This window comes from Giraffa tippelskirchi, chromosome 8 (genome assembly GCF_054371585.1).
Source record: "Giraffa tippelskirchi isolate mGirTip1 chromosome 8, T2T-mGirTip1v1.2.pri, whole genome shotgun sequence".
Lineage (NCBI taxonomy): Eukaryota > Metazoa > Chordata > Mammalia > Artiodactyla > Giraffidae > Giraffa > Giraffa tippelskirchi.
This window is the reverse complement of record NC_137282.1, coordinates 25,203,434-25,230,526: the sequence shown is the minus strand read 5'-3', so window position 1 is coordinate 25,230,526 and position 27,093 is coordinate 25,203,434. Positions and strand designations below refer to the sequence as shown.

Sequence of the window (27,093 nt, the reverse complement as noted above, 5' to 3'; positions counted from 1 at the left end):
GTTTCTATATTTGTAGGCAGATACAAATGAATAGTTGTTTGTTTTTTTATATATAAACTGTACTTCTATCTTCACAGGTATCTTGGCTCATATGCAAAAATGCTTGAAAATCTCATTTGGTTCTAAAAATTGATATCTAGTCTGAGAGAGAACCACTGTCTTTGTTACTGGCTAATCATATCACTTTAGGCTCTCATATTTTATAATGCTTCAAGAATTGGGATATGACCTGGGACGTATTGCCATCCATGGGGCAACAACACTGAAATAAAATTCTCTCCTCCAATTATATGGAGATTCTATAAAAACTGAATTTTATTCCAAGTTACTGCCTGAAAGTATGTTACCACTGGAGTAATAAACTAAATCATGACCTTAGAGCACAGAGCAAACTTTATATTCAGGCGAGGCCAAAGAAGCCATCTAGTTCAAAGTTGTGGCTTTGAAGCTCAGGACGTTGTGGCTCAGAGACTTGAAATGATCCGCCTAAGGTCACACTGCAAATTAGTACCAGACCTTGAGTTAAAATGTAGGTTTTGTGATTCCTAGCCAAATGTTTTTCTACTGTAAGAGTGATAATTTTGTGTCTTTGGGAAGTTTACGGTATTGTCCCACAGTGACTTAGAAGAATTTGGCTCCTTATGAATCATTTAGTAATATAGAAACAAGCTGGTTTTTAATGAGTCTAGAATTGACTGTGTGACCCTGTATATAAAATATTAAACCAGGAGACAGATGTGATGTGAAGCTGGCAAAAAGCCATGCCATGCTATATATACCCATGCTAGGAGACAGTATAATTTCTACCTTACCTGCTTTATGACAGTATGAGTAGCTTGTAAAGGTTCAAACTTTAAAGTGCTGGCTGCAGTCCAGGGCTAGCTGTGTCAGGGTGCTAATAAGCTTGGGAGCTTTTTAGACTAACAGGATCCTCAAATTGTAGGCATGAAGGAGACAGCAAGAAAAGAATCAAATCCATCATTACTGTAAACCAAACGGGAATATTTTCATCCTCAGCATTTTGCAAGGTAGGAAAAAAAGTTTTTCTCTGCCTTCTTCTATTCTGTATCTGGGACCTATGAATTAAGTTGATACAAGACAGATAAATAGGAGAAAAAGGAAATTTTAAATGATGTTTTTAACTTTACGTCCACAGGGACTACACAGAAAAGAAGTAAAACCTCCAAGGAATGGTTAGACTTGATAGCTTATATGCCATTTTAACGGAGGATAATAAATTATGGAGATGTGCCTAGAAAAAGGGAAGGAGGGGCTGGGCTTCTAGGAACAGCCAATTGTGGAAAGAAAAATATGTGAAAACTAATGGCATATGCGGCTACTTTAAGAAGGTCCAATAAATAAATTAATAAAAATAAACAAATAAATCAAGAAAAAGCAAAGGGTAAATAAAGTCAAAGAAACAGAAAAAAAAAAAAAGAAGGTTGTTTCTGTGCAGACTGTTGGTGCCGACTTGTCATCTTCATCCTGACCATAGAATTCCCACAGAGAGGAGATTTATGGCAGTTCTCATTTCTCAGAAGCTCCTGCATTTAGTCAAATAAGGGAAGTTCTGAGAAGCCTTCTTTCTGAATCAGTTGATTCTCAATTGCCTTCAGCTTAAAATAATCCACACGTCAAAATGGCATATTTGAAAGTGGCATATTCTGATGCTCCTCAGCCCCAGAGGCAGAGTGACTATGGTGATCAAAAATCTTCCCATCAACTGCACAAGCAGCAGATTAAATCTCTCTCATCAGCTAGGTAGACCCTTCAGTGCAATAGAAATCAGAACAACCATCCAGAACCATTTTACACAGAGAAAGAAGCTGGCAGGTAGAAGAAAAGGAGACCTCATGCAATTCTAGAACTTTATTTCTGGAAGATGGCTTCAATTAGAGCGTCATGTTTAGCTCACTGTTTTTACAGTTGAGCAAGTAAGGCTACTGTAGCCTCCCTTAAGGTCTTCAGCTAGCAGATAACAGACAAAGAGCCTAAGCAGGTCTACTAACTTCCAGTCCACCTCAATACTTCGATCAGTGAGCTCAGTGACTCAGTCGTGTCCGACTCTTTGCGACCCCATGGACTGCAGCACGCCAAGCCCCCCACTCCATCACCAACTCCCGGAGTTTACTCAAACTCATGTCGATTGAGCTCGTGATGCCATCCAACCATCTCATCCTCTGTCGTCCCCTTCTCCTCCTGCCCTCAATCTTTCCCAGCATCAGGGTCTTTTCCAATGAGTCAGCTCTTCACATCAGCTGGCCAAAGTATTGAAGTTTCAGCTTCAACATCAGTCCTTCCAATGAATATTCAGGACTGAGTTCCTTTAGGATGGACTGGCTGGATCTCCTTGCAGTCCAAGGGACTCTCAAGAGTCTTCTCCAACACCACAGTTCAAAAGCATCAATTCTTTGGTGCTCAGCTTTCTTTACAGTCCAACTCTCACATCCATACATGACTTCTGGAAAAACCATAGCCTTGACTAGATGGACCTTTGTTGACAAAGTAATGTCTCCATTTTTTAATATGCTGTCTAGGTTGGTCACAACTTTTCTTCCAAGGAGTAAGCATCTTTTAATTTCATGGCTACAGTCACCATCTACAGTGATTTTGCAGCCCCAAAAAATAGTCTGTCACTGTTTCCACTGTTTCCTCATCTATTTCCCATGAAGTGATGGGACCAGATGCTATGATCTTAGTTTTCTGAATGTTGAGTTTTAAGCCAACTTTTTCACTCTCCTCTTTCACTTTCATGAAGAGGGTCTTTAGTTCTTCTTCACTTTCTGCCATAAGGGTGGTGTCATCCGCATATCTGAGGTTATTGATATTTCTCCCAGCAATCTTGATTCCAGCTTGTGCTTCATCCAGCCCAGTGTTTCTCATGATGTACTCTGCATATAAGTCAAATAAGCAGGGTGACAAAATACAACCATGATGTACTCCTTTCCCAATTTGAAGTCAGTCTGTTGTTTCATCAGTTCAGTTGAGTCGCTCAGTCGTGTCTGACTCTCTGCGACCCCATGAATTGCAGCATGCCAGGCCTCTCTGTCCATCACCAACTCCCGGAGTCTACCCAAACCCATGTTCATCGAGTCGGTGATGCCATCCAACCATCTCATCCTCTGTCGTCCCCTTCTCCTCCCGCCCCCAATCCTACCCAGCATTAGGGTCTTTTCCAATGAGTCAACTCTTCACATGAGGTGGCCAAAGTATTGGAGTTTCAGCTTCAACATCAGACCTTCCAATGAACACCCAGGATTGATCTCCTTTAGGATGGATTGATTGGATCTCCTTGCAGTCCAAGGGACTCTCAAGAGTCTTCTCCAACACCACAGTTCAAAAGCATCAATTCTGCGGCACTCAGCTTTCTTCACCATCCAACTCTCACATCCATACATGACCACTGGAAAAACCATAGCCTTGACTAGATGGACTTTTGTTGGCAAAGTAATGTCTCTGCTTTTAAACATGCTATCTAGGTTGGCCATAACCTTCCTTCCAAGGAGTAAGCGTCTTTCAATTTCATGGATGCAGTCACCATCAGCAGTGATTCTGGAGCCCAAAAAAGTAAAGTCTGACACTGTTTCCACTGTTTCCCCATCTATTTCCCATGGAGTGATGGGACCAGATGCCATGATCTTAGTTTTCTGAATGTTGAGCTTTAAGCCAACTTTTTCACTCTCCTCTTTCACCTTCATCAAGAGGCTCTTTAGTTCTTCTTCACTTTCTGCCATAAAGGTGATGTCATCACCATATCTGAGGTTATTGATATTTCTCCCGGCAATCTTGATTCCAGCTTGTGTTTCTTCCAGCCCAGCGTTTCTCATGATGTACTCTGCATATAAGTTAAATAAGCAGGGTGACAATATACAGCCTTGACGTACTCCTTTTCCTATTTGGAACCAGTCTGTTGTTCCATGTCCAGTTCTAGCTGTTGCTTCCTGACCTGCATACAGGTTTCTCAAGAGACAGGTCAGATGGTCTGGTATTCCCATCTCTTTCAGAATTTTCCACAGTTTATTGTGATCCACACAGTCAAAGGCTTTGGCATAGTCAATAAATCAGAAATAGATGTTTTTCCGGTACTCTCTTGCTTTTTCGATGATCCAGCGGATGTTGGCAATTTGATCTCTGGTTCCTCTGCCTTTTCTAAAACCAGCTGGAACATCTGGAAGTTCACGGTTCATGTATTGCTGAGGCCTGGCTTGGAGAATTTTGAGCATTACTTTACTAGCGTGTGAGATGAGTGCAATTGTGTGGTAGTTTGAGCATTCTTTGGCATTGTCCTTCTTTGGGATTGGAATGAAAACTGACCTTTTCAGGTCCTGTGGCCAGTGCTGAGTTTTCCAAATTTGCTGGCATATTGAGTGAAGCACTTTCACAGCATCATCTTTTAGGATTTGAAATAGCTCAACTGGAATTCCATCACCTCCACTAGCTTTGTTCTTAGTCATGCTTCCTAGTTCCACTTGGCTTCACATTCCAGGATGTCTGACTCTAGGTGAGTGATCATACCAACGTGATTATTTGGGTCGTGAAGATCTTTTTTGTATAGTTCCTCTGTGTATTCTTGCCACCTCTTCTTATCATCTTCTGCTTCTGTTAGCTCCATACCATTTCTGTCCTTTATTGTGCCCATCTTTGCATGAAAGAGAGTTCCAAAGAACAGCAAGGAGAGATAAGAAAGCCTTCCTCAGCAATCAGTGCAAAGAAATAGAGGAAAACAACATATTGAGAAAGATTAGAGATCTCTTCAAGAAAATTAGAGATACCAAAGGAACATTTCATGCAAAGATGAGCTCAATGAGGACAGAAATGGTATGGACCTAACAGAAGCAGAAGATATTAAGAAGAGATGGCAAGAATACACAGAAGAACTGTACAAAAAAGATCTTCACGACCCAGATAATCACGATGATGTGATCACTCACCTAGAGCCAGATATCCGGGAATGTGAAGTCAAGTGGGCCTTAGAAAGCATCACTATGAACAAAGCTAGTGGAGGTGATGGAATTCCAGTTGAGCTATTTCAAATCCTGAAGGATGATGCTGTGAAAGTGCTGCACTCGATATGCCAGCAAATTTGGAAAACTCAGCACTGGCCACAGGACTGGAAAAGGTCAGTTTTCATTCCAATCCCAAAGAAAGGCAATGCCAAAGAATGCTCAAACTACTGCACAATTGCATTCATCTCACATGCTAGTAAAGTAATGCTCAAAATTCTCCAAGCCAGGCCTCAGCAATACATGAACCGTGAACTTCCAGATGTTCCAGCTGGTTTTAGAAAAGGCAGAGGAACCAGAGATCAAATTGCCAACATCCGCTGGATCATCGAAAAAGCAAGAGAGTACCGGAAAAACATCTATTTCTGATTTATTGACTATGCCAAAGCCTTTGACTGTGTGGATCACAATAAACTGTGGAAAATTCTGAAAGAGATGGGAATACCAGACCATCTGACCTGTCTCTTGAGAAACCTGTATGCAGGTCAGGAAGCAACAGCTAGAACTGGACATGAAACAACAGACTGGTTCCAAATAGGAAAAGGAGTACGTCAAGGCTGTATATTGTCACCCTGCTTATTTAACTTATATGCAGAGTACATCATGAGAAACGCTAGGCTGGAAGAAACACAAGCTGGAATCAAGATTGCCGGGAGAAATATCAATAACCTCAGATATGGTTATGACATCACCTTTATGGCAGAAAGTGAAGAAGAACTAAAGAGCCTCTTGATGAAAGTGAAAGAAGAGAGTGAAAAAGTTGGCTTAAAGCTCAACATTCAGAAAACTAAGATCATAGCATCTGGTCCCATCACTTCATGGGAAATAGATGAGGAAACAGTGGAAACAATGTCAGACTTTATTTTTTTGGGCTCCAAGATCACTGCTGATGGTGATTGCAGCCATGAAATTAAAAGACGCTTACTCCTTGGAAGGAAGGTTATGGCCAACCTAGATAGCATATTTAAAAGCAGAGACATTACTTTGCCAACAAAAGTCCATCTAGTCAAGGCTATGGTTTTTCCAGTGGTCATGTATGGATGTGAGAGTTGGATGGTGAAGAAAGCTGAGTGCCGCAGAATTGATGCTTTTGAACTGTGGTGTTGGAGAAGACTCTTGAGAGTCCCTTGGACTGCAAGGAGATCCAATCAATCCATCCTAAAGGAGATCAATCCTGGGTGTTCATTGGAAGGTCTGATGTTGAAGCTGAAACTCCAATACTTTGGCCACCTCATGTGAAGAGTTGACTCATTGGAAAAGACCCTAATGCTGGGTAGGATTGGGGGCAGGAGGAGAAGGGGACGACAGAGGATGAGATGGTTGGATGGCATCACCAACTCGATGGATATGGGTTTGGGTAGATTCCAGGAGTTGGTGATGGAGAGACCCAGCGTGCTTCTGCAATTCATGGGGTCGCAAAGAGTCGGACACAACTGAGCGACTGAAGTGAACTGAACTTGCATGAAATGTTCCCTTGGTATTTCTAATTTTCTTGCAGAGATCTCTAGTCTTTCCCATTCTATTGTTTTCCTCTATTTCTTTGCATTGATCACAATACTTTGGTAAAGCCAATTAATTTATCAATCAGTGATTTACTGGCAGATGTGCCCTACAAAGTCACATGGGAGACATGTCTCCATCCTCAAATACAGTCTGTATCGGTACAAAGAGAATAGCTGCAGGACTTCCTTAAAAGCACCTTTATCTCTGATGCTAAGTGGCGTATGAAAGACTGACCTATCAGATATAATCTAATATATTCAGTCAATAAATGTCAGACAAAAAATATTCTCGATTAAAGAAAAAAACAGATGTCAGTGGACCTTTTCCATCAGTTCTACAGAAGCAAGTTATAAGTTAAAAAAAAAAAAAAACTATCCAATAAAGAAAAGAAAAATGTTCCTGTTCCCTAACCAATGTCCATGGACTATTTTCCATAGCAACTTAAATCAAAATTCCAGTACAGGTACCTTTTGATACTATTGTTTGTTTCATCTGACACCTCCCACCGTGCTATCTGGATAGAAAGAAGCTCATAACACAAAAAGGAAAGAGCATTTGTAGGTTGCAGATTCTCTTGCAGCTGTCAGAGAAACATCCAGGCATGTTTCAAAGATTCTTTACAAATATAATTCTACTGGATGGGAGAGGTGTTTAGGGGAGAATGGATACATATACATGTATGGCTGAGTCCCTTTGCTGTCCATGAAACTATCACAATATTATTAATCAGCTACACTGTTGTTCAGTTGCCAAGTCCTGTCTGACTCTTCACAGCCCCATGGATTACACCACACTGGCTGCAGCTATACTCCAATATAAAACATTAATAAACTCCAGTATATTTATCAGCTATACTCCAAGATAAAATAAAAAGTTTAATAATATATATTTCTGGAATAATCCTTTATTCTTTCAATAGAAAAATTCAAGTTTTAAGACTATGTTAAAAATGAGAAAGAGGGGATTAGACTTTTACAATTATTAATACTTCATCAGTTCAGTTTAGTCTCTTAGTCATGTCCGACTCTACGACCCCATGGACTGCAGCACGTCAGGCTTCCCTGTCTATCATCAACTCCAAGAACTTGCTCAAACTCATGTCCATCAAGTTGGTGATGCCATTGAACAATCTCATCCTCTGTCATCCCCTTCTCCTCCTGCCTTCAATCTTTCCCAGCATCAGGGTCTTTTCCAATGAGTCAGTTCTTCACATTAGGTGGCCAAAGTATTGGAGCTTCAGCTTCAGCATCAGTCCTTCCAATGAATATTCAGGACTGATTTCCTTTAGGATTGACTAGTTTGATCTTCTTGCAGTCCAAGGGACTCTCAAGAGTCTTCTCCAAACCACAGTCAAAAGCATCAGTTCTTCAGTGCTCAGCTCTCTTTCTAGTCCAACTCTCACATCCATACACGACTACTGGAAAAACCATAGTTTTCACTAGACAGACCTATGTCGGCAAGGTAATGTCTCTGCTTTTTAATATGTTTTCTAGGTTCATACTACTACTTCATGGCACAGTTGCATTTTGGTAATTCTAGAATATCTATTACTGACCTCACCAAAGTAGGCCAGGCACCAGAATAAGCATTTGAAGGTAAAAAAGTTAAATGGGCAGTACAGAACATTCATCAGGGAGGGAACAATATATAAAACAAATGCACAGAAATGGAAAATTACTAGCTATTTTCCAAGAAACTGGTCCTGGAAACATGTTCCCGGTGAGCAAATCCCACTGCCAGTGTTGGCTCTAGAGTCCAACAGATCAGAGTCTGAACTGTCCTTCTGCCTTGAATCAGGAGATTTACCCCTCTTTGACTCAGTTTCTGTTTCACATAGTGGGAATAAGAATTCTTATAGTGTGGTGGCAAAGATGAAATAAATGAACATGAAGTTCCTAACAGTTCCTAGCAAATAGTAATAGGTAAACAAATATAAGTGATTACACTAATTATTATTAGTTGCTACAGTACACAGTTTATATAGAGAAACAAGAGAACATGTACTAGTAAGTGGTTGTGAGATATACCAAATATGGACTCAGAACCAGGCAAAGCAAGGTAACTGGCCAGAGGAAACCCAGAAGAAATGCCCCTAAAAGTAATTAAAATTGCCATGGGGACACAACTCTCTCTGAGTCCATCCATGTATCTATACACAGGTACTACAGTCTTTTTTCTCCTAATAAACACTTGTCTCACTATACTCCATCTCCATATAGAAACTCATCTCTAAAAAACTGACAGGCCAGGGCCTTGTCACTGGCCACTGATCCCTTGTGGTGTAATGGCCAGGACTGAACACCCTCACTGCCTTAGCCTCACTTCAGTCTCTGGCTGGGAGCTGAAATCCTGCTTCAAGGAGCTGCAGGATGAGGCCACTCGAGATCAGTTGGGTCCAGTCGTGAACTATCAGCTATAATGTATACCATCAAATCTACTGAGATGGTTACTGAAATCTCAAGGATATGTTAGAAGAATGCTCAGAAGACAAACTGTCTTAAGAAAAATCACTTGTGCCCATTATTAACTCATCATCATGCACCCTTAAACACACTCTCTCCTCATTTGGAGATGTACCATCAGAGAGAGGCGAAGGAGACACTTTTATTATGGGAAAATCTGCTTTGGATTAGCACTTGGGGGAGGCACTGAAGGCTAGTAAATTTTTGCTTCATGCTCATTAAAGTGAAAAAGTCAAAAACCCTAGCTTGAATCCATTTCTGATACAGCAGATAACAATCAAAATCACAAGCATTGTTAAAGCATTTCAACTAACATATACAACAAAGGCAGTGAATTGCTCGGTATGTCTCCTAAATAAAAATGACCTGTGGATTTCCTATGTAAAACTGTCATTTTGAAAGCTTCTTTAATGTGGAAAATTTTCCAAAGGAATAAGGGATGCCATGCCCACTGGCTTGATTTGCAGTTATGTCTATTTTTGTTAATTGTGCATGGTTACTCATAATTCTTAGCAAATGTGTTTAATTTGGATGATGTTATACTCAACTTTATATGAAGTTGTTCTTTGTATGTTTCTTCCTAGATCCCAGAGTACAACTCTTCAAAAGCAGCACAACAATGCTTTGTGTTTCTCTATGTGCCAAAAGCAGTCATAATAGAGTTTAAAGGCATATGCCACAAATACTGGGTTGAATAAATTGCACCTTTATCCAAAAGAGTGAAATATTGTTCCCAGTCATTATACTATTTCTACAGGGTATTTTTCATACAAAGAATCTAAGAATTAATGAAATTAGATAAAAGATTTTAGCGTGTCAGACACAGTGAAATTATTTCCAGTTATTAGAGTCTCAGAAAGTCTGTACCAAGAGGGTGTTTCAGGAGATTCATGGGTAGAGGTTGTAGGAAATGAATCACTAAAGTCCCTCAAAACTCTGAGATTCTATGATTAAATATTCTACCAATGCTATTTCACAAATATATATTTTAATGGTTCCTAACAGATCCTATTTTACTCATTTTTGAAAGGTCATTTAATTTTTTTAAGTGAGTTAATTAGTGAGCAATGTAGTCTTGAATGATTTTGGGTGGCAATACTACCCTATTACCCTACTAAAAGCTAAGGTGACACCAATTAAATTAAGGGTGACTGATAATTCTCCTTTATTACTACACCTGTATTCATATTTATATACTTTTCATTAGTGCTCCTGGGATCAGTTAAAAGATAAAGGGGAACTCAAATCGGCTCATTAATACAATTTAAAAGTTGAGATTCCAGGCTCTATATGCTAATTACTTTCTGCCACCACTAAGGCATTTTATACTGTAAAGATGAACACACAAGTAATGAAAGAGATTGTCTGGAAATGAACCTAGAAGAAAGAAAAAAAAACTAACATGGAGAATAAACAAGATCAGCAATCATGTCAATTCTTCTCTTGCCCCAGTGCTGCCTTTAACTTATTAATGTTGGCTGATGCTATTCTAGGCTGACCTGTTATTATAAAAGCTTCATTGTTTGGTAACCGAAGGGGAAAATATTCTTACAGCTGATAATCTGATTATGACTTTTGAAGACAAGGGACATAGCAGGTAATGATCTTTCTTCATGGGACTTCTGTACTTTGTAATCACTCAGTTTCAGGACATCAGAATGTGACCTCTTCAGTCCTTGAGCTTCCTACATTGTGCAACACTGGTTGGCACAAGGAAAATGCCAATAGAATCCTAATTGGCTCTCAATACAAGTGGAGTGATCACCATGCAAATCATTAATCCAGACTCATATCATTTATTCTAAATAAAAGAGCATTAACAAACCTCTTTTATTTGAAAGTCCCTTTGTGTATGTGTGCCTATCATTTAAAAGTATGACCAGGTGTGACCCTGAAGCATTTTTGTGAGTAGTATAAACTCTTGCTACATTTGCAGCTTCTTCCTGACATTAGCATTTCAGCAGAATGGTGATCATTAAATCAATTTTAACATAATCCTTGAGAGCATTCTTTGATGCAAGTTTTCAAAAAGTGCTGTAGGGACTTCCCTGGTGGTCCAGTGGTTAAGAATCAACCTTCCAGTGCAAGGGACATGGGTTTGATCACTGGTCAGGGAACTAAGGTTGCACATAGTAGGGAACTAAGCTTGCAAGTCACAACTATTGAGTCTGTAAATAAACAAATAAAAGGTGCAGTACACATGAAGATTTCCCTTGCAATACTGAAAACTAGTGAAACTACTACATTGATAATATTCTATTAAACACAGAAACTAGAGTTTTACTATTACTTCTTACTTCTTCATTCACACTGTGTGGAAGATGATCATCCATAAGATTATTGCATTTTATCTATTCTGCATATTGTTGAAGGGCCCTATGTCTCTTTAATCTTTCTTAAGAAAAACTCATTTATTCCCTTGAAATCAGCACACATTATGTAATCTTCAAATAATACCTCTTCTGGGGAGTCTTTCCTGATAACCTCCAAAACAACTTCTCTCCTCCTTATGTCACCATATTTTACTTTTTCTTTACAGTTCACAATTCTGAGGGGCATCATTCACTTGGACTCTGACCTGAACAGCAACCCCTTGAGTTGTGTAGACACAGTCCCCACAAACACAGGGAGCAGACCTGAGGAGATTGACCTCATCCACCTCCTCTGTAATACTACCTGGGAGCCAGGGTATATCATTTAAAGCAACAAAAATAAAATTTTAGAAATATAAGCAAGCTTAAGAGTAAAATAGCAAATACTGAAACATTGATAATGCTACTGATTAAATCCAGTGGTGAGAAGAAGGGAGAAAGAAGCAGAAAGTGAAAGCACCTAATTTTAACACTGAACAAATAAGGAAGCAAAAATACCATGTAAATTAATGGATGACCAAAAATGTTACATAAAGCTATCATTTCAAAGGTAACCACCAAGCAATTATCCAAACCTAGCTAAAAGAAAAACTGGTCGCAAACCAATAAATTAGACCACCTAGTGAGAAACTTGTGAAAACTTATAAATACATAAAATCTATCATAAGGCAAATAAAGAAACAATCATAACTATTATATCAATAAGTATAAAAATAATATATACTACATGTGATATATATATATATATGTATAAATATAAACAAACGTTATACACATACAAACAAATCATTAAAACATTGCTGAAGGACACACTGAAGAATTTGTTCAGATTTCCAGAATAACTGTGTGACAAACTTGGCATACCTGTCTCTCACCAATGGAACAACCATTTAACTGGTAAAAATTACAAAACACAAACATTTAAAATCTCTGGAAATTGACCTAAATGCTAATGCTAAGTCGCTTCAGTCGTGTCCGACTCTGTGCGACCCTATGGAGAGCAGCCCACCCAGGCTCCTCTGTCCACAGGATTCTCTAGGCAAGAATACTGGAGTGGGTTGCCATTTCCTTCTCCACTGGTCTCTAGAGGTTAAGAACTAGTTTTATTTTTCCAAATTATTAGCAGTTGGGAGTCTTATATGTATAAACGATTTACTTTTAATAATAAATATGTAATTGACCTAAAGGCATACTGCAAATCAATAAGCATTTATTCAAGAAAACTCCTAAATGTCTATAAGAACACTTGGAGTCTAAGACATTTCAGCCGAAAATGGTTCCCATTCCTTCCCCAGCTACATATCACAGAATGTCTCCTCTCTTTCTTGAGGCGGACAAGATGGGAGCTCTTTTTTAACATGGCTCTCAGCCAAAAGGTTGTGATTTCACCCCAGGAAAGGCGGATTGCCAGCATCTCTCACCTCAGTCACCAGCCCTTCAAGTAAAGAGGATTAATCCAATCATGAGGGAAAGAGGGAATATTTCCATAAATAGTGTAGGTATATTAAAAAGTGAAATTGAATCCATTTCTCATTTTGCATACCAGAATAACAAATTCCAAATAAAACAAAAATTTAAATACAAATAAAAATAAAATCATAAAAGTAACATAAAATAATACAGAATTCTTTTACAACCTGAGAGTGAATACAGCCTTTCTGTTTCTGAAAACCCAAAATCCATAAAATACTAACAACTTACTACATAAAGAAAAAATTTCCATTTGGCAAAAAGTAATAAGCAAAATTAAAAGGTATATGACAAATTGAGAGGAAACATCTGTAACCATAATACAGATAAATGGTTAATCTTTCTAATATATAGGAAGTTTTAGAAAACAATAAGGGAAAGATTAGCAACAGTAAACAAAAGGATCCAAAAGTATAAACAGATAATTCTCAGAAAAATTCAAACGACTATGACTGATGTTAACTTCGTTATAAAAGGAGAAATGCAAATTACATAACCCTGAAATACCATTTTTAACCTTTTAGATTGGCAAAAAAAAAGTTTTATGACATATGCCAGCCATGGAACTATGGAGTATAAAGTTTTACTATCCCCATGGAAGGCAAATAGTATCTATCAAAGTTACAAATATATATAATTTTTGACAGAGCAATTCCACTTTGGGGTTTATACAACAGATGTAAGTACTTGAATATGTGCAAAATAATGTACGTATAACTGTATTCACTAAAGCATTATCAGCAAATGATTGGGAGATAGCTTTACTATTTTTCAATAGGGGACTGGTCAAATAAATTACAGTATATCTATTCAATGGGTATACCTATGCAGTCATTATAGTATACCTATGCAGTCATTTTTAAAAACTGCATAAACTCTCCATACTGACTGAAATAGAGTACTGTTTAGAGAAAAAGCAAGGATTAGAACAGTGTGTTTAATACTATATTTTTTGTAAAAAGTGAGAACTTAAGGGTATATATTTGCTTTTGTTTGCATATACAACTAGAAACTCTGGAAGGACATACAAGAAACTAATAATAATAGTATCTTAATAATGTGGGCCACAGGAACTAGATGGGGACAGGTGTGAGATCACAAGGAAAACTTTTCAAAGTATTTTTTGTTGTTATTTAGTCACTAAGTTGTGTCCGACTCTTTTGTGAACCTGTGGACTGTAGCCCGCCAGGCTTCTCTTGAATATGGGATTTTTTTCCAAGCAAGAATACTGGAGTGGGTTGCCATTTCTTTCTCCAGTGTATCTTTCTGACCCAGGGATCGAACTACACCCCAGAAACAGGTCTATCCCATCATTTGCAAACTATTAATCAATAGTTTTCTAGTGAAACTAGAAGATATTAAGGCTCTATCAATGTAATTTCTAATCTACTTAATCAATGTTGCCATGTGAGCTTCAGAGATTAAACACTTCCATGTGTGGCTCTCCAATGTATTTCATAATTCACATGAATTAGAAGTTTTAATGTAGGATAATAATATTTATATGGGCTTCCCTGGCTCAGATGGTAAAGAATCTGCCTGCAATGCAGCAGACCCGGGTTCAATCCCTGGGTTGGGAAGATCCCCTGGAGAAGGGAATGGCTACCCAGTCCAGTATTCTTGTCTGGAGAATTCCTGGACAGAGGAGCCTGGCAGACTACATCCCATAGGCTTACAAAGAATAGGACACAACTGAGCAACTAACACACACAATAATTTATATAATATAAAATTCAATTACCTAGTCTTTGGAATATGAGAACTTTGGACAGCCAAAAATTCTAGATAATTAAATCAGTCATCATTATATTAGATCATATCTATATAACATACATTAGTATTATATATTTATATCAAAAATGTAATATATCATATATCATATAGAATATTATATATAATCTATGTATATAACTGAATATATAATTTATTCTAGTCTAATATATAATCTATTATATAGATACATAGTAGACACTGTATACATTTTTGCATAATAGATATAAAAAAGCCTATTAAAATATGTGGGCTTACTTACACAATTTAGTTCTTTCACCCATTTCTTGTTTTTCTCTCCCCGCCATTACTACCAGTGCCCCTATTTTCTCCCTATTTCTTTGGAGCACTTTTTCTCCCTCTTTCTAAATCTCTCATTTTACATCTACTATGAGCTTAGAAATCACACACTAAAGGTTCTTTAAAGAAATTGTAATGTTAAGAATAGGCTCTGAAATAAGAGCTAAAGGAATCACTCGAAGCCACGGGCATGGGATTTTTAACGGAGGCACTTAGAGACATCTACTTTGTCTGTGTACAGAGCTTTGTTGCTTATTGCTTTGGGCTACCTCTATTAGAAGACTGTGTCACTATATGAGTTGGGGCAAGATTAGGCATCACTACAGGGCTTCCCTGGTGGCTCAGATGGTAAAGAATCTGCCTGCAATGTGGGAGACTTGGGTTTGACTGCTGGGTTGGGAAGATCCGCTGGAAAAGGCAATGACTACTGTCTCTTAACTGGAGAATTCCATGGACAGAGGAGCCTGTTGGGCTACAGTCCATGGGGTCGCAAAGAGTTGGACACTACTGAGTCACTAATGCTTTCACTTTCAGGTATCACTATAAGAAACGCCTACCCGATTCTATTTATGCCTTGCTTTCTTATAAAAAAAATTTATTAAAATGCATACAAAATCATAAGATAAAAAGTTGCTTTAAGGTAAAGAAAAAATGATGTGTAGTGTAAAGCAAGGTAAAGAAAAGACAGGCAGGGGAAAGACTCATCACAATGCCAACCAGTTCCCACATTTTCCAGAGATGAGTAACAGATCCTGTTTTATGCTTTGTAGTCAATCCAAAGAAGGTAACAAAATTCATACCGTCTGCTTAGTGTAAATAAAACAACTGCTTTGACAGAGCACAGATTTTGTGAATAGTGAGTCCCAAAAGCAATTTTTCCTTAGATTCTCATCAAGAAGTCACTGTGAAGTATAAAAATAGCCTCTTCAACCACTTTATAAGAGATGCAAAGATGAATATCACTGGACTGTTTTTATAAAATTCTACAACATAAGTTAACAGCATAACTCAATGGGAAAAACTGTGGGGAAAAGAAAATGTTTCGGCTCATTGAAAACACATAAAATGACTCATTACAAAACAAAACAACAGTTGACTCTCTGTGGCTGCTCCTGGTGGCCCAATGGTAGTGTTTTTGACAGCATCAGGTACACATGTGGTAATATGACAACATGAGTCTACTTAACTCCTCCCATCACTGATGGGTACTTGACAGGCCCTCCAAGTGCTAACAGTCTGTCCCAGTGTCTCAGCACATCAGATAAATCTTGATTTAAGCCCAGGAAACACAGTGGTGAACTTCATTGTTATTCCAGATATCCACTTAAAATATGGTTGTTCACTATGGGCTCTAGAACAAGGAAAGTAGAGACAAATAAATCAGAAGGAACAAAAGACTCATTGGAGACATTATTGATGGTGGTTAGTAATCAATGCATGAAGGAAACTGGGTGAACTACTAGCTTATATTTAAAGGCACATCCAACATAAAAAGGAGAAAATGAAAGAAACTTCAACAAATGAATACAGAATTACCCTTTTTGGCCTGTGAAAGCAAGCCAAAATGGTAACACTGACTGCTTCACTTTACTTTCTATATAAACAAGCAGCATTAGCATTTCCCCAGAGCAAAGGGTAAAAAATTGTTCATAATGAGGTAAGATTTGGAATTAAAAACACAAACAGCAGTATGCTTGAACAAAGCCAGATTATCTAGTGCAAACAATGGGTCAATTGTCTGTGGAGTGAAAAGATAACCAAATTCCCAATGCCTGGGGGCCTAAAAGGATAGCTGTTACACTGAAAGTTTTTATGCATCAATTTTCTTACCTCTTAGAGAAGGGAACAGTTTGACCTTGACAGCAAAAGCTCTGCACACACCAATGCCTGAAAGGAACTTAGCACTCAACTGAAGTAGGTCTGAACCTCTTGGAAAGATGTATGACTGTCAACTATTAAACTAATCTTTAACTGTATGCTCAAAAAGTAGACATTAAAGATTCATTGAACTCAGCAGTTTTAAAGAAAGAGTGCCAGAAATACAATTTTTAAACTGTAAACCCTAAAATACAGAGACTATATCTGAGTAAGTCACTTTGTTCAGCAACAAAACCATATCAATAATACTAAAGCATTTAAATACATTTTTTTTTTCAGAAGATGCTAAGGGATCAGCACTCTTGATTGGAAGAAACAGATACCCTATATATATATAGCTTTCCTAACAAAACTTCAGGAAAATCATGGGCAAAGCTAGGCCTCAAACTAGGACCAGAGCCTGAAAAGGGGCCAAGGCTCTCTATCCCTAGACCTTTCATTGCCACTTTCTTGGTGTATTGGTTTTTTCCCCTCCAACCTGAGACCCACTTCTTCCCCACAGCAGGAAACACAAAGCCAGTGACTCTCTGCTAGCATCTTTGTGCGCTGAGATAAAAAGTTTCCCTTCCTTTACTTTCTTCTGTGATAGGTCCAACTGAACCACCTGCTTACTCTCAGGCAAATCTTGTAGACTGCCCTGTCATTGGCCCGGTTTGGGTCATGAGCCTACCCTTAAAGTGAGGGGCAGAGATTTATGATTGGAGTTAGGGAAGAGAAGAAGTTTCTACAAAAGAAAGAAGAATACACTGAACCACAGAGAGGGAGAAGGAATGAGTCAAATAAACAACTCACAGGAAATGTAGATTATTTTGCTCTGCTGAGCATTTAGGACACTTCAGGCCATGTCTAAGTTGCTTATAGAATAGAGAATTGTTTCAGAACACTAGTGCCATGATTTCATTAAGGTCTCAGTAATCTTTTATTTTTGCCCTGCATTAGCCCAGCATGAATAAAAGCTGATTTCAATGTCCCATAATTGACAGCATGAGTGACACCTATGTATACTGACGTTAATAGAAGCCAATATCCCATCCATAAGGAACAATCAAAATTATAAAGCTAATTCAAAGAAGTACAGTTGTATTAAGAGAGCATGGCAATAGATCACCATGTGGCTGGACAGAAACCCTTGAGGGCCTCAAGTGTGAAGAGGCAAGAATGACTTTTATCTAGATGGAAAAAGAATCTAAAAATGATAGGATATATGTAAATGCATAACCGATTCACTTTGATGTGCATCTGAAGCTATCACAGCATTGTAAATAAACTATACCTCAATAAATTTTTTTTAAAAAAAGAATGGCTTTTATGTAAGATGTTATTGTATGGAATTGGGTGTTTCTAAGGTACATTAAAATAAACCTCTTCTAGCAATAAGTTGAACTGGACATTCAGAAAAGCCCTCACTGTAAAACACATAGAGAATAGCAAATAAAATATAGCAAATATCCATTTAAATACACAGTTGTGTGTCCAAGAGAGTGAGAGAAATATGGGGGTAGGGGCTGTTGAGGAGAAATAACACCACAAAGCAGAAAACCTGAATGGTCAAAGTGAACAAAGATTATGACTTCCCTGGGAACATTTGCCAATCCCAAGAATCTAGAAACCTGGATCTCAAAGTTGTGCAAGGGACAGAAGGCAAGGCTTTAAGCCCCCACAAGGTAAAGAATTGGATAAATTCAGAACTCATGAATCAGGAAATAAAAGCCTCTAACAAAAGAAAAGAAATGGAAGGAGAACTTGTCCATCTCTGAATCTGAGTCCTGGAAAAGGAAAAAAAAACTTCCCTTGAGAATGAAAAACCACAATCCTACTCTGAAACAGGTTCGGACTTTGAGTTTGTACTTCAGCAGGGTCTAAGGAAACCTAAGCCAAGAAAGAACTGTAAAGAAATCCTAGGTAGGGAATGTTTTGGAACACCAGGCTGAAACGAATATAAAACTTGTCTTGAGTGACACACTCACCACTGGGGCCCACAAACTTCCCACCAATAATGAATGGCTGAACAAGCACCCACAAATCAAAACTGCAAAACACATAAATTATGTGTTGGTTCTGCTGACTCTGGCTCACAATAGCTTATTTCTTTATGCAGAAGTAGAAGGGGGTCAAGAATTTTTTTAAACTCCATCAATTCAATAGATACCAGAAAAGGAGTAGGGGAAAGAAGCATAAAAAATCTGAGGCAAAAAAGCACCTAAATAAGAGTATAATAAATCTAAATATCAGTAATCACCATAAATTTAAATGCCTTAAAGTGGCCATTCAAACACAAATAATGAAACTAGACTCAAAAACTGAATCTACTTGTGCAGTTTAGAAAAGCCCCCCTAAAACTTGAGGAAATATACACAAAGAACTCTTAAAACTCAACAGTAAGAAAATAAACAACCCGATTAAAAAAATGTACCAAAGACCTTAACAGATTCCTCACCAAAGAAGATACCTACATAGCAAATAAACATATGAAAAGATGCTCCACATCATGAGTCATCAGGGAAATGCAAATTAAAACAAGTGAGATACTGCTACACACTATTAGAATGGCCAAAACCCAGAACACTGACATCAAACGCTGATGAGAATGTGAAGCAACAGGAACTCTCATTCATTGCTGGTGGAAATGCAAAATGACATAGCCACTTTGGAAGACAGTTTGGTGGTTTCTTACAAAACTAAACATCCTCTTACCATGTGATCTAGCAATTGCGATCCTTGGTATTTACCCAAAGGCATTGAAAACTTATGTCCACACAAACATCTGCATGTGAATGTTTATAGCACTTTCATTTACATTTGCCAAAGTTTGGAAGCAACCAAAATGCTCTTCACTAGGTAATGGACATCCATACAATGGAATATTATTCAGCCAAAATGAAGTGAGCTACCAAGCCAAGAAAAGAATGGAAGAAACTTAAACGCCTATTACTAAGTAAAAGAAGTCAATCTAAGAAGGCTACATACTGAACAATTTCTACTTTACGACATTCTAAAAAAAGGCAAAATTATGAAGACAATTTTGAAAAACCAAGTTTGTGGAGAGAGGGGGGTGGAAGAAATGAATAGAGCACAGAGGATTGTTAGGGCAATGAAAATACTCTGTATGATATTATAATAATGGACATTCATCATTATACTTTTGTCGAAACCCATAGAATGCACAACACTAAGAATGAACCCTAAGGTAAACTATGAACTTTGGGTGATTATAATGTGTCCGTGTAGGTTCATCCTTTGTAAAAACTGTACCATTCTGGTGGGTGACGTTGATAATGGGCCCGGCTATGCATGCAAGGGAACAGGGAGTAGACATCAGCACAGAGCACAAGCGTTGTGGTGTATTTCCTTCTGGTGATGGATCCAGACCACTAAAATAATCAGCCCTTTAATCCTCCCTCCTGATGATTCACAGCCTCAAAAATAGTTCGGATCTCATCAAAATATCATGTACACAAGAAGCATTCAATGTACACTTTAATAAAAATAGAGCACATTTGAGGAGAACTACAGCAGTAATGCATCTTCCCAGGTGGCACAGTGGTAATGAATCTGCCTGCAATGCAGGAGACACAGGAGATGCAGAAGACGCAGGTTCGATCCCTAGGTCAGGAAGATCCCCTGGAGGAGGAAATGGCAACCCACTCCAGTATTCTTGGCTGGAGAATACCATGGACAGAGGAGCCTGGCAGGCTGCAGTCCATGGGGTTACAAAGAGTTGGACATGACTGAGCAACTGAACACACACACACAGCAGTATTAACTGAAGTTCAAACTCTATCCTATTTCACACTTCAACGTTTCCATCTTCCACTACCACCATTTCTACATCCCTGCTTTTTGCTCCTTGTTTCTCTGATCTAGTTACTTCTATCCTCTCTTCCATCCCTTTCCTCAAAGGGATAAGAATGGGTGGAAAATCACAGAGGATGGATAAGATCCAAAAAGGGGCCCAAGAAGACCTTTGACTCACCCTGGACAAGGCCAGACCTAGGTGCTGATTTTCTGGTTTCTGTTTTCTCCGTTTCTTTCACCTTTGCTCCTATTTAAGCATCACCTGCTCTGAATTGAAGCACTGCTTCTAACATCCTGTAACACAAAGAAATAACCAAAGCCCTGAAAGGTCTAGAGATCAGGGATAGGTATTTGAATCATATGACTTTAAACCAATTCTTTAAAAAATCCATTAACTTCAACATGGCATCTATACACACACAGAAACCTTCATCTACACACCACCACAAAAGCAGTAGCAGACCTCACCATGAATCTTGAGAATCCCCTCACTTTTGCTGAGATGTAGAAGATGGCCAGGCCTGCCTCATCAGGAAGGACATTACGTTATATAAGAACCATAGTGGTTGGGGCTGTGAGTGTTCTGCTACATAAGGGATGAAAGTGAGGATATTTCTTATTTACAGATGTATATCCTTTATTCTCCAAATTCTGAGTTCAAACACCTCTCAGTTTGTATCTTTTAACAAAATCTCACTGCATAACTGATGGAGTGGCCCACTGCATTAATAAAGTCATAATTCCATTGACTTGAACCTGATTAAATATACCTTGTCTTTAAAAGAAAAACTAAAGGAAACATGCTTCAGCAAAAAATTTGTCATGTCTGCAGTATAAGAAGATAGTTTGATTTCAGACATAATGTATTTAAAGAATCATGTCTATAAAGCTGTGCTGCATCTACACAGCTCATATATACATTTATTTCCTGAACTTGATTTGCTACTTTTTTTTCCTTTGTGCTGGTCATTACAGAATTAATATTTATATCATCATTAGAGAATTATAGTTCATTCACCAAATCAAAACTGCAGTCTAATTCCATCACATTTCAAAGTTAGTACATGTTCAGGGGCCCTTTTGAAGGTCATTAAGCATCACAGAAAGAGTCATGATATACATTTCCTTGCATACCAAGGATGCAAGAATCACAACAGTCTGATCAACTCTGGGTGTATTGTGAGGAGACTGTTTTCGTCAGTTCAGTTCAGTCACTCACTCATGTCCGACTCTTTGCGACCCCATGGACTGCAGCATGCCAGGCCTCCATGTCCGTCACCAACTCCCGGAATTTAGTCAAATTCACGTCCATTGAGTCAGTGATGCCATCCAGCCATCTCATCCTCTGTCGTCCTCAACCACAGGTTATTAGCATTGAGTTGCTAGGCGACCAGTTGCACAGAACTTCACTTAAGTTACTGAATAAAAACTGACTTGAGATCTTTAGTATAATGGTAGTTGGAGCTGACTGACAACAGTGCTAAAGGAATAAGGACTGATTCTCAGGGCAAGTCTACAAAGAGCAAAGTAGTGAATGTATTTTCAATCACAATTTCTACAACAGATCAACTGTAATTCTTATACAGCTAACCCAGTCCTGAAGTGAATGTTGAGTAAGAGTAACCATATCTTTATTCCAAACCACCTGAATTCACTGAATTTTATTAATACACTATTTTATTGTATCAAATAAATTCTACTCCTTGATTCCTTAAAACAACTTCTGCAGCAGTTTGTAGATAAAATTATAAATTTGCATAATTACTTCATTTGAAGTTATTAAACTGCTAAGACTGCAAAACTGATTAAACTAATTTTCATTGAACTCTACTCATTCAAGGAAATAATGCCTTTCCCCTCAAAAAAGTACCAATTTCCTAGAAATGCATTTCATGGCTTTATTTCCTTTGCTAATTGATCCTGTTCATTTAATTCAATAATTTTTATAAAGTCAAAATTATAAAGATTTAATTGACTTTTGCTTCACTTCCAATTATGTCTAATTTGTTTCTATTAAGTCTCATTAAATCCAATTATGGTTGGACTAATCATAATTACTCCCAATAGTTCATTTACTCTAAAATAAGGACTCTTTCCTCTGTTACTTTCAAGTAATTTTTCATCAGAGTTAGGTAGGGTCTCTTAATCATATTAATACAAATGGCTTCCTATATGCATTAATAGGTCTACATTTAGCACTTAGGCAATCCCTCAGCAAAGCTGGCAAGATCTTAGATATCGTGCAGTAGTTATATAGGGAGCTTCCCAGTGGCCATCACTAGTATCAGTTGTAATGGGTAGACAATCAGTTGGTTTCACAGTTCATTACCTTAGTTATCAACCCACATCAGTTATAGAAACTTGCAAAAAATACAGAATTTGAATAAAAGTGAATGGTACTGTGAATAATGTTCACAGACAATTTGGAACAGGGGGTACTTTCTCAGAAATGATGGATTTCTAGAGCAAGATCATTTTGTATTTTGCTTTTTAAATATCTATTTCCATCCTGATTAATTGTTGTAAAAGTCCAGAAAGGAACACATATAACAAAAATTTTTTAAAAGATAATCTGGGCTTTCATTAAAGACTATATGAAAGACTCATTACCAACTTTTCTTAGAAGAAGGAAAGAGCAATAAGTTACTTTTTATGATGAAAAACAGAGAAAGAGAAAATGGAACAATATATACTTCAAGTGGAGGAAATAGAAATTTTTTGTCTCTTACTGATTTTCTATCCTGATAACAGAAAATATGGGAAAAGACAAAGTACATTTTTCAAGACAGATAGGACTTGAAACAAATGATTGTTAAAAATTATTTTGCAGAGCTAACAAAAGTCTGACTTGTTTCTTCCATTTAAAGAACCTATGATGCCTTATGATTCTATTTCTATGAATTATTGAAATAAAATTATAGACATGAAGAACAGAATAGTGATTAACAAGGGTAAGAACTACAGGGGGAAAGGGTTGAGGTGTGACTGCCAAGAGATATACAAGGAAGCATTGTGATGAAGCCTTTTTTAAAATTTATTAATATTTATTTTTTAATTTTTGGCTATGCTGGGTTTTCATTGCTCTACGTAGGCTTTTCTCTAGCTGTGCTGAGCCGGGGCTACTCGCTAGTTGTGGTTTGCGGGGTTCTCATTACAGTGGCTTCTCTTGTTGCCAAGCATGGGCTCTAGGCACATGGGCTTTAGTTGTTCCACAGCATGTGGGATCCTCCTGGATCAAGAATCGAACCTGTGTCCCATGCATTGCAAGATGGATTCTTAACTGCTGGACCACCAGGGAGGCCCTGTGGCACAGTTCTTTATCTTGATTGTGGTAGCAGTGGTGACACAGATCTACACATGTGATAAAACTGTGTATGTAAACTATCCTGGACTTTGATATTGTATTATAGAGATGCAAGATGTCACCACTGGGAGAAAATGAGTCAAGAGTACACAAGAGGTCCCTGTGCATTTTTTGTAAGTTTCTGTGAATTTATATTTCAAAATAACTTTTAAAACATAAAGACCTAAAATCCATCACTTTCAGAAAGAAAAAAAAAATGAGGACTAACAGATCTGTTCAATAATGTCAGATATGCAGTCGTCCATAAGAGAGCCATTTTCTGTCCATTTACAATGGAGCTGTCATTTAGCTTCTTCTGTTGTGCTCTAAAGGACTGGAGCACTTTTTATAACATTTATTTGTTACTGACTTTGTGCTGAACCCAAAATGCAAAAGGATGGAATAATTGTTTATATCAACTGTGAAATAAAAATTGTATCCCTGCCCCTGATTCCTGACACAGAGCTCCTAAATATCCCTTTAATTTCCTCAGTGAAGAGAATGCTAGGAGCATCTTTTGCTCTAGTCCTCGGTCTTTGATTCCATCCATGTCACAGTGTTCCTAAACCCCTGGAATTTCCTGGTAGCTGTGTCTTCTGTCCTAATGAGGTGAGTCTTGGTGGGCTCCTGGATGGGGCTGGTCATGGGAAAGGCCAAGCCAGGATTAGAGACTTGGAATTTTCATCCCCATCTCCCATTCTCCAGAGAGGGAAAAAGAGGTGGAAACAGAGTTAATAATTGACCGTGCTTATGTGATGAAGCCGATATAAAGGCCTAATACAACGCAGTTTGGAGAACTTCCAGGTTGGTGTATGCTTCTCCATATCAGGAGGGTGATAAGGCCAACTCCATGGGAACAGACCCTCCTGTGCTCAGGACCTTCCAGACCCTGCCCTACATCTCTCTTCAATCTAGCTGTTTATCTGCATCCTTTACTAGATAATAAAGAGGTGAACACAAGTATTTCTCTGAGTTCTGTGAGCCATTCTAGCAGGAACCCCCAACTCACAGCTGATCGGTCAGAAACACAGACAACAACATGGACTTGCAATTGGCATCTGAAGGAGTGGGCACGGTCCTGTGGGACTGAGACATTCATCGGTGGGAGATGACACTTTCTCCAGGTAACTAGTGTCAGAACGGAGTTACACTGTCGGGCATCCTGCTGGTGTCACAGAATTTCTTGGTGTGGGGGGAAAATAAAACACACATACACAACTGGTGTCAGAAGTGTTGTGAGTGTGATAGTAACAGAAAAGCACAAGGAGGAGTGGTGTAGGTTTTCTCTCCAAAAGCAGTTAGTATTTTTATTTATAAAGAGACATAATGATAAAAAATTAAACATCTTGGGTAAAGGATAGGATATCGATAAGGTTGTGGTGGCAAAATACATAGCAAAGAAGACAAAATAAAGGAATTGGAAATAAAATAGTCCAGTATTGTGAGAAATTCTGGGACAGAGAAGTAGAAGAGCTGAGATTGAACTGTGTTCCTGCCTTAAACCTACTGAATAAACTGAGATAACTCCTTTTCCCTGAGTCTCAGTTTTCTTTTCTACAAAATGGAATGAAAATCTCCAAGGTCCCAAAATACTGGCATTCTTTGGCTTTATACGGAGTCTTACTGGATCTCTAATTTCAATTTTAATAACGCTGATGTGCTACACTGCAAGCAGTATGTCTAAACACTCACACTGGTCCTGATAAATAATTAAATCTAACATTTGGCAGCTGGAGGCTATTGCACTCTGTTAAGTATTCTTGAAACTCATTCCATCAGTGTATCAAGATAAAATGCCAACAACTTAATAGATATAAAGCCTATTAGCAATTGTGACTGCTGTGTTATCTCAGAAGACCTTGTGAGGATAATGCTAAGAAGCAGCTCTTGCTGAAAATTAGCCTAATTTTTTCCCCCAAGATGCATCAGAATGATTAACCATTCCATTCGTAGAAATTCGCTGCTCTCAAATATCCAAATACCTTCTTAAAATTTGCAGTTTCTGGACTGACATTATTCCAATTCTTTATGCAAGTATTCATTGCATCCTCATTTGGTTACACTTCTCAGGTGACTCAGATGCTTAAGAAACTGCCTGCAATGTCAGAGACCCAGGTTCAATCCCTGTGTCAGGAAGATTCCTGGAGAAGCAAACAGCAACCTACTGCAGTATCTTGCCTGGAGAATCCCATGGACATTGGAGCCTGGTGGGCTACAGTCCATAGTTGCAAAGAGTCTGATACAGCTGAGTAACTAAGCACACACACACACATGAATAAAAGCAGCCTTGCAACTCGTCACAACATCTTTATACACTTGTTTATGCTTGTGATCATAATAACATCAAACTTAAATTCCTATCAAAAAATCCATGTAGAACATGTGGCTAAATATCCAGGATGCTCATAAATAGTCAAAAGATAAAAGGCGGTACAAGCAATCTCTGACAGTGCTGAGAAAAGACATCAAGTTGAGCATTATCAAGTTAATAAAAAAAATTCTTAACCAGCTGCTGAACATTAAAGTTATAATGTTGTCTGCCACCGAGATATAAGCCTATTCAAGAATAGAGGTAATATACATAGGAACATCTCTGGTAAACTCTAGCTGACCTCAGCATGAGAGAAAACAGGGAGGAAGGGTAGTGAGATATTAGCTCTCTCAATGTAAGACTTGACTCACCAGGAGGCGAAGGAACAGGATTATTGCCACATATGCCTCTTTTCCATCTGTTTTGATCACCCAGGCAGGCCTATCCTGAAACAAAATGAAAGCGGTAACATCCAGTTTTCTTGGCTGCATTTCTCATAGTCTTACACAGAGAAACACCTAGTCACAGTGCCACACACCGCACTCCTAACCCCAGGATTTTGCATTCTCAGGCCACTGGTCACAAGATGCACAAGGCAGTGCAAATTCATCAGTATAACCAGAAATACTGCACAAAAGACACGTTCCACATATGGCTGGTCAGAGCAAAACAATGATTCTGGGGCATCAAAAATTCCACCTGACACTTGTCCTAGCTTCTTTGTGGGCTACCAGTTGAATAGAACACAGGCCAATCCATAGAGTTGCCACTTAGGAGAGGGCCTGACATTAAAAGCTCTGCACTGGGACTTGCCTGGTGGTCCGGTGGTTGAGAAGCCACCTGCCAATGCAAGGGACATGGGTTCTATTCCTGGGCTGGGAAGATC

At 38.4% G+C, this 27,093-nt stretch overlaps 1 long non-coding RNA gene across 9 annotated transcripts in view; it reads right to left on the bottom strand.

Annotated features, from left to right (window-relative positions):
* LOC145518087 (uncharacterized) overlaps positions 1-27,093 on the bottom strand; it is an 854,536-nt gene that overhangs the window by 621,804 nt on the left and 205,639 nt on the right. For 3 of the 9 annotated variants that reach the window (XR_014062587.1, XR_014062588.1, XR_014062589.1), the window contains exon 3: positions 26,579-26,653. The exons of 3 other annotated variants lie outside the window; for them this stretch is intronic. This is a non-coding gene — a long non-coding RNA (uncharacterized LOC145518087). Of the gene's footprint in view, positions 1-1,854; positions 2,892-15,798; positions 16,232-20,731; positions 20,848-26,578; positions 26,654-27,093 lie in introns of those variants that run through there. 3 more of the 9 variants (XR_014062598.1, XR_014062599.1, XR_014062597.1) reach the window with 3 other exon arrangements.